The sequence below is a fragment of the Ranitomeya variabilis genome, chromosome 4, assembly GCF_051348905.1.
Source record: "Ranitomeya variabilis isolate aRanVar5 chromosome 4, aRanVar5.hap1, whole genome shotgun sequence".
Taxonomy (NCBI): Eukaryota; Metazoa; Chordata; class Amphibia; order Anura; family Dendrobatidae; genus Ranitomeya; species Ranitomeya variabilis.
This window is the reverse complement of record NC_135235.1, coordinates 12,648,558-12,666,809: the sequence shown is the minus strand read 5'-3', so window position 1 is coordinate 12,666,809 and position 18,252 is coordinate 12,648,558. Positions and strand designations below refer to the sequence as shown.

Here is an 18,252-nt window from a genome sequence, read left to right as displayed (position 1 = left end):
TATCTATCTATCATCTATCTATCTATCTACTATCTATCTATCTATCTATCTATCTATCTATCTATCTATCATCTATCTATCTATCTATCATCTATTATCTATCTATCTATCTATCTATCTATCTATCTATCTATCTATCTATCTATCTATCTATCTATCATCTATTATCTATCATGTATTATCTATCTATCTATCTATCTATCTATCTATCTATCTATCTATCTATATCTATCTATCTATCATCTATTATCTATCTATCTATCTATCTATCTATCTATCTATCTATCTATCTATCTATCTATCTATCATCTATATCTATCTATCTATCTATCTATCTATCTATCTATCTATCTATCTATCTATCTATCTATCTATCATCTATCTATCATCTATCTATCATCTATTATCTATCTGTCTATTATCTATCTATCATCTATCTATGTATTATCTATTATCTATCTATCTATCTATCTATCTACTGTATCTATCTATCTTTCTATCTATCTATCATCTATTATCTATCTATCTCTTATATGTATTTGATTTTGTCAGATTAGCTTTAGTGAGGTATTTAATAGTTAATTACTTACAGTTGAATTCTGGCTTCAAAAAATGGCTTTTATGCATTCTAAGCCTTCAAATTGTAATACAAAATAATTATATGTGATATTTAATTACATACGATCCTGTTAAAGGGTCCAAAGCTATTGTATCTGTTATCGCGCACAAGTCGCATTATGTTCATGGATGAATTATGTCAAAAACTAGAACCAATTCAACAAAAGGAATGGGATTTTAAAATTCAGCAAAATACCCGAAATCCGTTTAAAAAATCTTGGCACCTGAAAAAAAATAGTTTTCAGACCTGTGTCATCTATCTACAGTGGGGAAAATAAGTGTTTGATCCTCGGCCGACTTTGCGAGTTTTCCCACCTACAAAGAATGCAGAGATCTGTAATTTTTATCGTTATCGTAGGTACTCCACCTGTGAGACAAACAATCTAAAAGTAAAATCCAGAGAATCACATTGTAGGATTGTTACATCATTCATTTGCATTTTATTGCATGAAATAAGTAGTTGATCACCGACCGACCAGCGAGAATTCTGCTCTCACAGACCTGTTAGTGTTTCTGTAAGAAGCCTCCTACTCTGCACTCATTACCTGGATTAATTGCACCTGTTTGACCTCGTTACCTGTATAAAAAGACACCTGTCCACACAATCAATCACACTTCAACCTCTCCACCATGGCCAAGACCAAATAGCTGTCTACGGACACCAGGGACAGAATTGTAGACCTGCACAAGGCTGGGATAGGCTACAGGACAATAGGCAAGCAGCTTGGTGACAAGACAACAACTGTTGGACCAATTATTAGAGAATGGAAGAAACACAAGATGACTGTCAACCTTCCTCGGTCTGGGGCTCCATGCAAGATCTCACCTCAAGGGGCAAAGATGATTCTGAGAATTGTCAGGAATCAGCCCACAACTACACGAAAGGAACTGGTCAATGTCCTGAAGAGAGCTGAGACCACAGTCTCAAACATTACCGTTAATAACAAACTGCGCCATCATGGATTAAACTCCTGCACGCCAGCACATGTCCAGGCCCGTCTGAAGATCGCCAATGACCATCTGGATGATCCAGAAGAGGCATGGGAGAAGGTCATGTGGTCAGAGGAGACCAAAATAGAACTTTTTGGTATCAGTTCCACTCGCCATGTTTGGAGGAAGAAGAAGGATGAGTTCAACCCCAAGATCACCGACCCAACCGTGAAGCATGATGGGGGAAACATCATAATTTGGGGGTACTTTTCTGCAAAGGGAACAGGACGACTTCACCATATAGAAGGGAGGATGGATGGGGTCATGTATCGTGAGATTTTGGCCAACAACCTACTTCCCTCAGTAAGAGCATTGAAGATGGGTCGTGGCCCGGTCTTCCAGCATGACAAAGACCCGAAACACATAGCCAGGACAACTAAGGAGTCACTCCGTAAGATGCTTTTCAAGGTCCTGGAGTGGACTGAAAGCTGAAACTCAATGTTGCCAAGTCATACCTGCAAACCCTGAAAGATCTGGAGAAGATCTGCACTGAGGAGGGGGCCAATATCCCTGCTGCAGTGTGTGCAAACCTGGTCAGGAACCACAGGAAATGTCTGATCTCTATAACTGCAAACAAAGGTTTCTGGACCAAACATTAAGTTCTGTTTTTCTATTGTATCAAATACTTATTTCATGCAATAAAATGCAAATTAATTACGTAAAAATCCTACAATGTGATTTTCTGGATTTTTTTAGATTCTGTCTCTCACAGTTGAAGTGTACAGTTGTGTGAAAAAGTGTTTACTCCTTCCCGATTTCCTATTCTGTTACATGTTTGTCACACTTAAATGTTTCAGATCACCAAACAAATGTAAATATTAGACAAATATAATAGATGTAATCACAGAATGCAGTTTCTAAATTAAGGTCTTTATTGTTAAGGGAAAAAGGAAGAATCTAAACCTACAGGGTCCTGTGTGATAAAGTGTTTGCCCCCCTTAAAACATAAATAAACTGTGGGTTATCACATTTTTGGGAAGCTGAGTTCACATTCCCTGTCCACACTCAGGCCGGATTACTGCCACACCTGTTCTCAATAAAGAAATCACTTAAATAGGACATGCCTGACAAAGTGATGTACACCAAAAGATCCTCAAAAGCTAGACAGCAATCCAAAGAAATTCTGGAACACATGAGAAGCAAAGTAATTGAGATCTATCAGTTTGGAAATGATTATACAGCCATTTATAAAACTTTGGGACTCAAGTGAACCACAGTGAGAGCCATTATCCACAAATTGCGAACACATGGAACAGTGGTTAACCTTCCCAAAACTGGCCAATCAAACAAAATTACAGCAAAAACATAGCAACGACTCATCCAAGAGGTCACAAAAGACCCCAAACAATATCTAACCAACTGCAGTTATCACTTGCCTCTGCTAAAGTCAGTGTTCATGACTCCACCATAAGAAAGAGACTGGGCAAAAATGGCCTGCACGGCAGAGTTCTAAGACGAAAACCAATGCTGAGCAATATGAACATGAAGACTCATCTCAGTTTTGCGAGAAAACATCTTGATGATCTCCAAGACTTTTGGGAGAATACTCTGTGTACCAACGAAACAAAAGTTTAACTTTTTGGAAGGTGTATGTCCCATTACACCTGACGGAGAAGTAACACAGCATTTCAAAAAAGGAACATCATACCAACAGTAAACTATGGTGGAGGTAGTGTGATGATCTTGGGCTGTTTTGCTGGAAGACTTGCTGTGGTAAATGAAAGCATGAATTCTGCTGTCTACCAAAAAATAGTCTAGCTGAAGCGCACTTGGGTTATGCAGCAGGACAATTATCCAAAACACACCAGCAAGTCCACCTCCGAATGACTTAAGAGAAATAAAATGAAACCTTTGGAGTGGCCTAGTCAAAGTCCTGACATTAATCCATTTGAGATGCTGAGGCATGACCTTAAAAAGGCGGTTTATGCTTGGAAAGCTTCAATGTAGATGAATTACAGCAATTCTGTAAAGATGAGTGGCCGAAATTCCTCCAGAGCGTTGTAAAAGACTCACTGACAGTTATTGCAAACACTGTATTGCAGTTGTTGCTGCTACGGGCCCAACTAGTTATTAATGGTAAATACACCATTGTAAATACACACCTGTGCTTTGTATCTCCCCACCTCATTGTAGATTGTAAGCTCTCACCAGCAGGGTCGTCTTATTTTGTCTTATTGTGCTTTATTACTGTATTGTTAACGTTGTTACTTATGACTGTTGTGTTTGAAACTGTTAAACTGTAAAGCGCTGCGGAATATGTTGGCGCTATATAAATAAAGATTATTATTATTATTATTTATTATTAGGTTTAGGGGCAATCACTTTTCCACACAGGACCCTGTAGGTTTGGATTTCTTTTTCCCTTAATAATAAAGACCTTCATTTATAAACTGCATTCTGCAATTACTCGTGTTATCTTTGTCCAATATTTACATTTGTTTGGTGATAGGCAACATTTAAGTGCCAAACATGCAAAAGAATAGGAAACCAGGAAGGGGTAAACACTTTTTCACACAACTGTATCTACGATAAAAATTACAGACCTCTCCATTCTTTGTAGGTGGGAAAACTGTATCTATCCATTTATCTATCAATTATCTTTCTATATATTATCTATCTATCATCTATCTATTATCTATCTATCTATCATCTATCTATTATCTATCTATTATCTATTTATTATCTATCTATCTACTATCTATCTATTTATCTATCTATCTATCTATCTATTATCTATCTATCATCTATTTATTTATTATCTATCTATCTATCTATCTATCTATCTATCCATCTATTATCCATCTATTATCTATCTATCTATCTATCTATCATCTATCTATTATCTATCTATCTATCATCTATCTATTATCTATCTATTATCTATTTATTATCTATCTATCTACTATCTATCTATTATCTATTTATTATCTATCTATCTATCTATCTATCCATCTATTATCCATCTATTATCCATCTATCATCTATCTATTATCTATTTATCCATATATCATCTATCTTTCTATCATCTATCTATTATCTATTTATTATCTATCTATCTATTATCTATCGATCTATCTATCTATTATCTATCTATTATTTATCATCTATTTATTTATTATCTATCTATCCATCTATTATCCATCTATTGTCCATCTATCATCTATCTATTATCTATTTATCTATCTATCATCTATCTTTCTATCATCTATCTATTATCTATCTATTATCTATCTATCTATCTATCTATCTATCTATCTATTACACAGGTCAACAAAAAAAAATTTTTTTTCTGGTGTCCAAAATATTTTAATGAATTTAGGGTATTTTTGGGGTGCTGATTCTGAATATGTCATCAGTTTTGCCAGATTGGCTCAAGTTTTTGAGATTTTTGGTATCTTATTTATAGCACTTGTTGGTAAATGCGACGCATCATCTCATTAATTTCTTTGGATTAGTACTTGAACTGAGCAGTTCTCAATATAGTTTTGTGTTAATTAGTGTTCTAAAAGTTTGTTCATAGCTTGATTTTTGCACTAACTTTATGTTGTTGTCTGTTTTCCAGTGAAAAGCATGAACTCATCAAGAAGAAGTTGTCTTAACGATCCAGACTCATTCTGTTACATTTGTGGTGAATACACACTGCCAAAACATAGAAGAAACATAACAGACTTCGTAAAAAAAGTGTATTTTGCCTATTTTGGGGTTATGCTTGGGGACCAAGACAAGTTTTGGGCACCACACATAGTGTGCAAAGCATGTATCGAATTATTACGAAAATGGAGCAAAGGACAAAGAAAAAGCTTCAAATTTGGTGTTCCAATGGTGTGGAGAGAGCCAAAAAATCATCATGATGACTGTTATTTCTGTGCAGTGCAAGTGCAAGGATTCAATAAGCATAAGAAACGAAAATGGGAGTAACATGGAATCTGCAAGAAGGCCTGTCCCTCATTGTGAAGATGTGCCTGTACCTGTGTTTACCAGAAATAACAGTCATCATGATGATTTTTTGGCTCTCTCCACACCATTGGAACACCAAATTTGAAGCTTTTTCTTTGTCCTTTGCTCCATTTTCGTAATAATTCGATACATGCTTTGCACACTATGTGTGGTGCCCAAAACTTGTCTTGGTCCCCAAGCATAACCCCAAAATAGGCAAAATACACTTTTTTTACGAAGTCTGTTATGTTTCTTCTATAGCCCAAAAAGAATAATATTATATCATATTTATTAGAAGTTCTATTTTGCATACAAGCACATACATAATACATGTGGAAAAGCTTCATATAAAAAGCAACAATTGTGACTAAATCCCCTGAGGAAGCGGTTATACATATACGCGAAACGCGCGTTGGGGTACACATCCAGGACCCAGACGGGCTCACCAGAACTTTCATGGGTAATTAATCTCTATTTTTTACATCCTATATGTTGCAAAGCATGTATGCATGCATGGTCTGGCTGTGGACATCATTGTTAGATGCCAATACCTTTGTTTGATTGCCATGCACCTTAGTACCTATATGGAGTTTACTACTATTTGCTGCAACATATAAACTATATTATTATTACCATTGTGCCCTGTTCTGTGTACCTGATGTACTGGTTGCATTTAGGATTTAGTCACAATTGTTGCTTTTTATATGAAGCTTTTCCACATGTATTATGTATGTGCTTGTATGCAAAATAGAACTTCTAATAAATATGATATAATATTATTCTTTTTGGGCTATTTTTGACTCTATGTTCTCCAAGTAATAATAATATGATTTCGAGTCGCCATATGTGTATATATTTACTGACGATTGTATTAATATATGTTTCTTCTATGTTTTGGCAGTGTGTATTCACCACAAATGTAACAGAATGAGTCTGGATCGTTAAGACAACTTCTTCTTGATGAGTTCATGCTTTTCACTGGAAAACAGACAACAACATAAAGTTAGTGCAAAAATCAAGCTATGAACAAACTTTTAGAACACTAATTAACACAAAACTATATTGAGAACTGCTCAGTTCAAGTACTAATCCAAAGAAATTAATGAGATGATGCGTCACATTTACCAACAAGTGCTATAAATAAGATACCAAAAATGTCAAAAACTTGAGCCAATCTGGCAAAACTGATGACATATTCAGAATCAGCACCCCAAAAATACCCTAAATTCGATGAAATATCTTTGGCACCAAAAATGTTGTTGACCAGTGTTATCTATCTACCATATATCTATCATCTATCTGTTTATCTCTCTATCTTTTCTTAGAATATCTGTTGCATTTCCCCGGTTACAAAGAGCCGCGCTGTTGATCCCATACTGCGGTGCAGGTTACTGGCGCGGTTTTCCCGCTCGGCGCTCCCCATTCTGTAAGCAGACGGCACTGGCGCTCATGTCCATTAATTATCTCTGCATCTAACGGCGGATCAGTCACATCCTCCATCTGTCAGATCTACACAATGTGACTCTTGCTTTTTATGTGCCAGTGTCTTAGAAAGTTTCACATTTATATTTTGAGATGACGAAATCTGATGATCTCCCGCCAGCTCTGGTGTTTTGTAAGTGACAAGAGATAATTCTGGGGGCGATTGTGGGGGACATATGTCAGTCTCCGCGGTCCGATCACAGGATGCAAAAAAGGCGCAAAATAACTGCCCATGAATTGAGGAAAATCAGGCGTGAAGCTGCCAAGATGCCATTTGCCACCAGTTTTGTCATATTTCAGAGCTGCGACATTACTGGAGTAACAAAAAGCACAAGGTGTGCGATACTCAGGGACATGGCCAAGGTAAGGAAGGCTGAAAAACGACCACCTCTGAACAAGAAACATAAGATAAAACGTCAAGACTGGGCCAAGAAATATCTGAAGGCTGACTCTTCAAAGGTTTTATGGACTGATGAAATGAGAGTGACTCTTGATGGATCAGATGGATGGGCCAGAGGCTGGATCAGTAAAGGGCAGAGAGCTCCACTCCGACTCAGACACCACAAGGTGGAGGTGGGGTACTGGTATGGGCTGGGATCATCAAAGATGAACTTGTGGGACCTTTTCAGGTTGAGGATGGAGTGAAGCTCAACTCCCAGACCTACTGCCAGTTTCTGAAAGATAACTTCTTCACGCAGTGGTACAGGAAGAAGTCGGTATCGTTCAAGAAAAACATGATTTTCATGCAGGACAATGCTCCATCACATGCAACTACTCCACAGCGTGGCTGGCCAGTAATGGTCTCAAAGAAGAAAAAATAATGACATGGCCCCCTTGTTCACCTGATCTGAACCCCATAGAGAACCTGTGGTCCCTCATAAAATGTGAGATTTACAGGGAGGGAAAACAGTCCACCTCTCGGAGCAGTGTCTGGAGGCTGTTGTGGCTGCTGCACGCAATGTTGGCCATAAACAGATCAAGCAGCTGACAGAATCTATGGATGGAGGTTGCCGAGTGTCATCATGAAGAAAGGGGGCTATGTTGTGAAATTTGATTTTGGGCTCCCCCGGTGGCCACTGGTGGAATTGAACTGGTGTGCATCATCCCCTCTGTTCACCTGTTTCCATCAGGATGTGGGAGTCGCTATTTAACCTTGCTCCTCTGTCACTTCCATGCCGGTCAACATTGTAATCAGAAGCCTTTCTGTGCATGTTCCTGCTGCTAGACAACTCCCAGCTAAGTTGGACTTTAGTCCTCGTTTGTTTTTGCATTTTGTTCCAGTTCACAGCTGTAGTTTCGTTTCTGTGTCTGGAAAGCTCTTGTGATCTGAAATTGCCACTCTGATGTTATGAGTTAATACTAGAGTCTTAAAGTAATTTCAGGATGGTATTTTGATAGGGTTTTCAGCTGACCATGAAAGTGCCCTTTCTGTCTTCCTGCTATCTAGTAAGCGGACCTCAATTTTGCTAAACCTATTTTCATACTACGTTTGTCATTTCATCTAAAATCACCGCCAATATATGTGGGGGCCTCTGTCTGCCTATCAGGGAAATTTCTCTAGAGGTGAGCCAGGACTATATTTTCCTCTGCCAGGATTAGTTAGTCCTCCGGCCGGCGCTGGGCGTCTAGGGATAAAAAACGTAGGCAACGCTACCCGGCTACTGTTAGTTGTGCGGCAGGTTTAGTTCATGGTCAGTTTAGTTTCCATCCTTCCAAGAGCTAGTACTTATGTTTGCTGGGCTATGTTCTCTTGCCATTGAGAACCATAACAGTTTGACCGGCCCAAAAAGGGTTAAATTAATTGACAGAGAAAGGAGAGAAAAGAGAAGTCTGCTGAAGATTTTTTTTTTTTTTTTTTTCCCTTCCCTTCAGTTCTGAGTGTGCTTGTAATTGAATCTCTTGCAAGTCTGCCTATATTGCAGCCTTTCTCTCTCTCTCTCTCCTTCTAATCCTGGAATGGCTCTGTGTTCACCTGTTTAAAATGGATATTCAGAGTTTAGCTGCAGGTTTGAATAATCTCACCACGAAAGTTCAAAATTTACAAGATTTTGTTGTTCATGTTCCTATATCTGAACCTAGAATTCCTTTGCCTGAATTTTTCTCGGGGAATAGATCTTGCTTTCAAAATTTCAAAAATAATTGCAAGTTGTTTTTGTCCCTGAAATCTCGCTCTGCTGGAGATCCTGCTCAGCAGGTCAGGATTGTGATTTCCTTGCTCCGGGGCGACCCTCAGGATTGGGCTTTTGCATTGGCTCCAGGGGATCCTGCGTTGCTCAATGTGGATGCGTTTTTTCTGGCCTTGGGGTTGCTTTATGAGGAACCTCAGTTAGAGCTTCAGGCGGAAAAGGCCTGGATGTCCCTATCTCAGGGGCAAGACGAAGCTGAAATATACTGCCAGAAATTCCGTAAATGGGCTGTGCTTACTCAGTGGAATGAGTGCGCCCTGGCGGCGAATTTCAGAGAGGGTCTCTCTGATGCCATTAAGGATGTTATGGTGGGGTTCCCTGTGCCTGCGGGTCTGAATGAGTCCATGACAATGGCTATCCAGATCGATAGGCGTCTGCGGGAGCGCAAACCTGTGCACCATTTGGCGGTGTCTACTGAGAAGACGCCAGAGAATATGCAATGTGATAGAATTCTGTCCAGAAGTGAACGGCAGAATTTAAGACGAAAAAATGGGTTGTGCTTCTATTGCGGTGATTCAACTCATGTTATATCAGCATGCTCTAAGCGTACTAAGAAGCTTGATAGGTCTGTTTCAATTGGCACTTTACAGTCTAAGTTTATTCTATCTGTGACCCTGATTTGTTCTTTATCATCTATTACCGCGGATGCCTATGTCGACTCTGGCGCCGCTTTGAGTCTTATGGATTGGTCCTTTGCCAAACGCTGTGGGTATGATTTGGAGCCTCTTGAAACTCCTATACCTCTGAAGGGGATTGACTCCACCCCATTGGCTAGTAATAAACCACAATACTGGACACAAGTAACTATGCGGATAAATCCGGATCATCAGGAGATTATTCGCTTTCTTGTGCTGTATAACCTACATGATGTGTTGGTGCTTGGATTGCCATGGCTGCAATCTCATAACCCAGTCCTTGACTGGAAAGCTATGTCTGTGTTAAGCTGGGGATGTAAGGGGACGCATGGGGACGTACCTGTGGTTTCCATTTCATCATCTATTCCCTCTGAGATTCCTGAATTCTTGACTGAATATCGTGACGTTTTTGAAGAACCTAAGCTTGGTTCATTACCTCCGCACCGGGAGTGCGATTGTGCCATAGATTTGATCCCGGGTAGTAAATACCCTAAGGGTCGTTTATTTAATCTGTCTGTGCCTGAACATGCTGCTATGCGAGAATATATAAAGGAGTCCTTGGAAAAGGGACATATTCGTCCTTCGTCATCTCCCTTAGGAGCCGGTTTTTTCTTTGTGGCTAAGAAAGATGGCTCTTTGAGACCGTGTATTGATTATCGGCTTTTGAATAAAATCACGGTTAAATATCAATATCCGTTGCCACTGCTGACTGATTTGTTTGCTCGCATAGAGGGGGCCAAGTGGTTCTCTAAGATAGATCTCCGTGGGGCGTATAATTTGGTGCGAATTAAGCAGGGGGATGAGTGGAAGACCGCATTTAATACGCCCGAGGGCCACTTTGAGTATTTGGTGATGCCTTTTGGTCTTTCAAATGCCCCTTCAGTCTTTCAGTCCTTTATGCATGACATTTTCCGTGATTATTTGGATAAATTTTTGATTGTGTATCTGGATGATATTTTGATTTTTTCGGATGACTGGGACTCTCATGTCCAGCAGGTCAGGAGGGTTTTTCAGGTTTTGCGGTCTAATTCCTTGTGTGTGAAGGGTTCTAAGTGCGTTTTTGGGGTTCAAAAGATTTCCTTTTTGGGATATATTTTTTCCCCCTCTTCCATCGAGATGGACCCTGTCAAGGTTCAGGCTATTTGTGATTGGACGCAACCCTCTTCTCTTAAGAGTCTTCAGAAATTTTTGGGCTTTGCTAACTTTTATCGTCGATTTATTGCTGGTTTTTCTGATGTTGTTAAACCATTGACTGATCTGACTAAGAAGGGTGCTGATGTTGCTGATTGGTCCCCTGCTGCTGTGGAGGCCTTTCGGGAGCTTAAGCGCCGCTTTTCTTCCGCCCCTGTGTTGCGTCAGCCTGATGTTGCTCTTCCTTTTCAGGTTGAGGTCGACGCTTCTGAAATCGGAGCTGGGGCAGTTTTGTCGCAGAGAAGTTCCGATTGTTCCGTGATGAGACCTTGTGCCTTTTTCTCGCGTAAATTTTCGCCCGCCGAGCGGAATTATGATGTTGGGAATCGGGAGCTTTTGGCCATGAAGTGGGCTTTTGAGGAGTGGCGTCATTGGCTTGAGGGGGCTAGACATCAGGTGGTGGTATTGACTGACCACAAAAATCTAATTTATCTTGAGTCCGCCAGACGCCTGAATCCTAGACAGGCGCGCTGGTCGTTGTTTTTCTCTCGGTTTAATTTTGTGGTGTCCTACCTGCCGGGTTCTAAGAATGTTAAGGCGGATGCCCTTTCTAGGAGTTTTGAGCCTGACTCCCCTGGTAACTCTGAACCTACAGGTATCCTTAAGGATGGAGTGATATTGTCTGCCGTTTCTCCAGACCTGCGGCGGGCCTTGCAGGAGTTTCAGGCGGATAGACCTGATCGTTGCCCACCTGGTAGACTGTTTGTTCCTGATGATTGGACCAGTAAAGTCATTTCTGAGGTTCATTCTTCTGCATTGACAGGTCATCCTGGAATCTTTGGTACCAGGGATTTGGTGGCAAGGTCCTTCTGGTGGCCTTCCCTGTCTCGAGATGTGCGAGGCTTTGTGCAGTCTTGTGACGTTTGTGCTCGGGCCAAGCCTTGTTGTTCTCGGGCTAGTGGATTGTTGTTGCCCTTGCCTATCCCGAAGAGGCCCTGGACGCACATCTCGATGGATTTTATTTCGGATCTTCCTGTTTCTCAGAAGATGTCTGTCATCTGGGTGGTGTGTGACCGTTTCTCTAAGATGGTCCATTTGGTTCCCCTGCCTAAGTTGCCTTCTTCTTCCGAGTTGGTTCCTCTGTTTTTTCAAAATGTGGTCCGTTTGCATGGTATTCCGGAGAATATCGTTTCTGACAGAGGAACCCAATTCGTGTCTAGATTTTGGCGAGCATTCTGTGCTAGGATGGGCATAGATTTGTCTTTCTCATCTGCTTTCCATCCTCAGACTAATGGCCAGACCGAGCGGATGAATCAGACCTTGGAGACATATTTGAGGTGTTTTGTGTCTGCAGATCAGGATGATTGGGTTGCTTTTTTGCCTTTAGCGGAGTTTGCCCTCAATAATCGGGCCAGCTCTGCCACCTTGGTGTCTCCTTTTTTCTGTAATTCGGGGTTTCATCCTCGATTTTCTTCTGGTCAGGTGGAATCTTCGGATTGTCCTGGAGTGGATGCTGTGGTGGAGAGGTTGCATCAGATTTGGGGGCAGGTAGTGGACAATTTGAAGTTGTCCCAGGAGAAGACTCAGCTTTTTGCCAACCGCCGGCGTCGGGTTGGTCCTCGGCTTTGTGTTGGGGACTTGGTGTGGTTGTCTTCTCGTTTTGTCCCTATGAGGGTTTCTTCTCCTAAGTTTAAGCCTCGGTTCATCGGCCCGTACAAGATATTGGAGATTCTTAACCCTGTGTCCTTCCGTTTGGACCTCCCTGCATCTTTTTCTATTCATAATGTTTTTCATCGGTCATTGTTGCGCAGGTATGAGGTACCGGTTGTGCCTTCCGTTGAGCCTCCTGCTCCGGTGTTGGTTGAGGGCGAGTTGGAGTACGTTGTGGAAAAAATCTTGGACTCCCGTGTTTCCAGACGGAAACTCCAGTATCTGGTCAAATGGAAGGGATACGGTCAGGAGGATAATTCTTGGGTGACTGCCTCTGATGTTCATGCCTCCGATCTGGTCCGTGCCTTTCATAGGGCTCATCCTGATCGCCCTGGTGGTTCTGGTGAGGGTTCGGTGCCCCCTCCTTGAGGGGGGGGTACTGTTGTGAAATTGGATTTTGGGCTCCCCCGGTGGCCACTGGTGGAATTGAACTGGTGTGCATCATCCCCTCTGTTCACCTGTTTCCATCAGGATGTGGGAGTCGCTATTTAACCTTGCTCCTCTGTCACTTCCATGCCGGTCAACATTGTAATCAGAAGCCTTTCTGTGCATGTTCCTGCTGCTAGACAACTCCCAGCTAAGTTGGACTTTAGTCCTCGTTTGTTTTTGCATTTTGTTCCAGTTCACAGCTGTAGTTTCGTTTCTGTGTCTGGAAAGCTCTTGTGATCTGAAATTGCCACTCTGATGTTATGAGTTAATACTAGAGTCTTAAAGTAATTTCAGGATGGTATTTTGATAGGGTTTTCAGCTGACCATGAAAGTGCCCTTTCTGTCTTCCTGCTATCTAGTAAGCGGACCTCAATTTTGCTAAACCTATTTTCATACTACGTTTGTCATTTCATCTAAAATCACCGCCAATATATGTGGGGGCCTCTGTCTGCCTATCAGGGAAATTTCTCTAGAGGTGAGCCAGGACTATATTTTCCTCTGCCAGGATTAGTTAGTCCTCCGGCCGGCGCTGGGCGTCTAGGGATAAAAAACGTAGGCAACGCTACCCGGCTACTGTTAGTTGTGCGGCAGGTTTAGTTCATGGTCAGTTTAGTTTCCATCCTTCCAAGAGCTAGTACTTATGTTTGCTGGGCTATGTTCTCTTGCCATTGAGAACCATAACAGGGCTATATTGGGCACTCATTTTTTGGGGTTTTGTTTTTGCATGTGGGAAATGTTTATTTCTATATTTTGTGCAGTTATATTGGTTTACCTGGTGAAAATAAACAAGTGAGATGGGAATATATTTGGTTTTTATTAAGTTGCCTAATAATTCTGCACAGTAATAGTTACCTGCACAAACAGATATCCTCCTAAGATAGCCAAATCTAAAAAAAAAAAAACACTCCAACTTCCAAAAATATTAAGCTTTGATATTTATGAGTCTTTTGGGTTGATTGAGAACATAGTTGTTGATCAATAATAAACATAATCCTCTAAAATACAACTTGCCTAATAATTCTGCACACAGTGTATATATATGCCCCACTGTTTCCTGTGATGTGTATGCCCCCAGCCCTTACTATGATGTCTATTCCCCCATCCCCTCCTGTAATTTGTATGCCCCCAGCCCCCCTGTGATGTCTATTCCCCATGCCCTTTCTGTGATGTATGTCAATGTCCCCAGCCCCTGTTGTGATGTCCCCTGTTGTCTATTCCCCCATCTCCTGTTGTGATGTCAATGCCCCCAGCCCCTCCTGTGATATATATGCCCCCAGTGCCTTATTTTCAAAATTCAATTTGCGCTCCAGACCGATGCAAATGTTGAAAATAAGTTGTGATTAGCTACATCATCACTACCACCTAACGTCATCCGTACCACCTAACATCCGTACCACCTAACGTCATCCGTACCACCTAACATTATCCGTACCACCTAACATTATCCGTACCACCTAACATTATCCGTACCACCTAACATCCGTACCACCTAACATTATCCGTACCACCTAACATCCGTACCACCTAACATTATCTGTACCACCTAACGTCATCCGTACCACCTAACATCCGTACCACCTAACATTATCTGTACCACCTAACGTCCGTACCACCTAACATTATCTGTACCACCTAACGTCATCCGTACCACCTAACATTATCCGTACCACCTAACATTATCCGTCCCACCTAACATTATCCGTACCACCTAACATTATCAGTACCACCTAACATCCGTACCACCTAACATTATCTGTACCACCTAACGTCCGTACCACCTAACATTATCTGTACCACCTAACGTCATCCGTACCACCTAACATTATCCGTACCACCTAACATTATCCGTACCACCTAACATTATCCGTACCACCTAACATTATCCGTACCACCTAACATTATCCGTACCACCTAACATTATCCGTACCACCTAACATTATCCGTACCACCTAACATTATCCGTACCACCTAACATTATCCGTACCACCTAACATTATCCGTACCACCTAACATTATCCGTACCACCTAACATTATCCGTACCACCTAACATTATCCGTATCACCTAACATTATCCGTACCACCTAACATTATCCGTACCACCTAACATTATCCGCACCACCTAACATTATCCGTACCACCTAACATTATCCGTACCACCGATCATCACAGCCAGCCCAAACAGAAGCGTCTCCATTAGGGATGAGTTAATTAAATGCTTATATAGTAGGTTCCAAATGGCTTCTGTCAGAAAAGGCCCCCACCCCTGCCTTATTCTAACAGCTGCCTGACGATAACATCTGGGAGAGGCGGCCTTTTCAAATGGTATGTAAACTTTTGCAACCAGGTATTTTTTCTCTCTAATACATCTATAATAATAAATAAAGTCACTCTACAAATCCTCCTGATTTACCATTTCTGACCATAAAGTGTCTGTAGCTGCTGTGCAGTTTCCATGGTAACAGACCACAAACAAACCCCCTGTAGTCAGATTCTTCAGTCCTGTTACTCTTTTCACTTCTAGAACAGTAGCGGGGGAGGCGGGAGCGGAGCTGGACAAGACTGAATGGTGGAATCACAGGATGGAGACATCATTCATCTGTAAATGATGACAAAATGGAAACAACATTAACAAAACCTCTGGATTTATTGATGGAGGCCACGTGAGCAGTGAGAGGAACCGGATAACCCCTATAAATGGTGGTCACCCAGAGAGGAGGACTGGCGGCCATGAGCTGTGCTAGGTGTATAGTATATACAGTGGTGCAGGGTAGTGACAGGCCGGTGCTGTGCGGAGGCTGGTGTATAGGGGAGTTATCACCGGGGGGACGCAAGGGGGTGCACTATAATTACCAGACACTGCAGATTGCCCGTGGCCGCACCTGTGTGGCGGTGTGCAGAGCCGGCGCTCCGGGGAGGGCTGACCCAGTGCGCCTCTTCCCGGGATCTTCCTTCACATCCAGTTCTCTGTTCCTAATTATTTCCCCTTCATATTCCTGTGACTGATTAATCTGGAATGAGCAGTGTGCCGTTCTCCCACATTAAAGAGGCGCGGGAGGAGGCTCATCTGCTGCTCCACCGCATTAACTGATGCTGGGAAATAAGCATATTACATGCATTATGATAATTGCCTGATAACTGAGAGAGCCAGCGGGTTCCACATGAAGAGCGCGCTACTGTAGACTCTGCGCTAATTGTTCTGTATGGATCTGCAGAACAGGATAATATCACTCTACACCCGTCTGAGCCAGGGGAGGGGATGCGGACTATATGGCACAATGTGACGGGACACATAGGTGCGGTCACAGGTCTGCACATAGGTCCAGTCACAGGTCTGCTCACAGGTCCAGTCAGAGGTCTGGTAACAGGTCTGCTCACAGGTTCAGTCACAGGTCCAGCTACAGGTTCAGTCACAGGTCCAGCTACAGGTTCAGTCACAGGTCCAGCTACAGGTTCAGTCACAGGTCCAGTTACAGTTTCGGTCACAGGTCCAGTCACAGGTTCAGTCACAGGTCCACTTACAAGTCCACTCAGAGGTACGGTCACAGGTTTGTTCAGAGGTCTAGTCATAGGTCCAGTCAGAGATCTGGTCACAGGTCCAGTCACAGGTCCGGTGACAGGTCCAGGCCCAGGTTCGATCACAGGTCTGGTCACAGGTCCAGTCAAAGGTCCAGTCAGAGATCCGGTCACAGGTCCAGTCACAGGTTCGGTCAGAGGTCCGGTCAGAGGTCCAGTCAGAGGTCTGGTCAGATGTCCGGTCATAGGTCCAGTCAGAGATCAGGTCACAGGTTCGGTCAGAGGTCCGGTCACAGGTCCAGTCAGAGGTCGGGTCACAGGTCCAGTCAGAGATCAGGTAACAGGTCCAGTCAGAGATCCAGTCATGGCACTGATGAAAAACCTGCAGCCTGCACCTTTGACCCCAGCGCAGCCGAAAAGTGAGACGCTGCTGAGGAAGAAGACAACACCGCGGCCTGTCCAGCGACCAGCGACTGCAGCTTCAGCAGCGGAACAGACCGGCACCGGAGGGACCACATCTGAAGCAGGTATGAAGAACGACCCTGCCTCAGTGACCGACCCCGGTCCAGCGACTGCTGCTGCCCCAGCTACTGGCCCCGCTCTAGTGGTCGATCTTACCGCAACCACCCCTGCGCTAGATGACACCCTGGTGGGCCCCCTACCGACCCCACCGACGCCAAGGCCTGGAGGAGCAGACCGTCAACTGTATTGGGACCAGTGGGACGACAGCTTGTGTCAGATGGCAGCCCTGCTAATTCCAACCTGTGGGCCCCTGGTTAACTATACCGAACCTTTGGTGTTTGAAGAGGGAACTGCAGAGGCAGATATGATCTCGCTCCAGGGGGAGATCCCCATGATAACTTGGAGGGAGGAGCAGGAAAGACAACAATTCCTGGCCCGGCAAGCATAAAAGCAAATAGTTAAAAAGGTTAAAGTTAATCTGCTGAAGTTTAAAAGTTTGATAAACCTGACCAGATTTCCATTTAAAGGGATCATTTGTTTGAAAAGACATTGAGGCCATGAACAGTGAATGGTGCACAAACTTTCTTGTAAATAGTTGGCACCTCCTTAGGTGCTTTCTACTGGTTTACGTGGAACCCTTAAAGGGATGGTTCCAAAGTTACCTTTAATTGTTGATTGTTTACATAAAGACTTGAAGCAAAACCCGTTGGCGTGGCAGAACACCGGGTCTGGATACACGCCTGGTAGCCCGCCAGATGCCTACGTTGGGGGTTGATAACGGGTCCCTCGCATCGTTGCTGCTGTTCAAGAATGTTATTGTTGGACTTGAATATTAATTTAGATGAAACAATTGCATTACCTCAGTATTGAGAAAAGTTAAGAATTAATTTTTGATATGTTAGAGAATTAGCTGGAGAGTTTTGCACTTTTGAAATAAAATAATATATATATGAGATAGTATACCTGAAGAGGTAGTTGATAGACATGTGGAGTGAAGCACTTTAGTTGAGATGAGTGTACCCTTAGAGGGTAATTGCATTGCATAGTCTATGATAGTATTTTTATATATTTTTGAAAGTTAATATATTGGTTCTAAAATGTTTGCAACGTTCAGATATTAATTCCTCCCATAAAGGGAAGTCAAAGTCTTCATTAATTT

At 42.4% G+C, this 18,252-nt stretch overlaps 1 long non-coding RNA gene across 1 annotated transcript in view; it reads right to left on the bottom strand.

The window, feature by feature from the left end:
• Positions 1–16,254, bottom strand: part of LOC143768325 (uncharacterized) — a 61,621-nt gene extending 45,367 nt beyond the window's left edge. The window contains exons 1-2 of the long non-coding RNA XR_013213806.1: positions 15,969–16,254; positions 15,529–15,714 (exon numbers count right to left, since the gene is read on the bottom strand). This is a non-coding gene — a long non-coding RNA (uncharacterized LOC143768325). The remainder of the gene's footprint in view (positions 1–15,528; positions 15,715–15,968) is intronic.
• Positions 16,255–18,252: the final 1,998 nt, after the last annotated feature.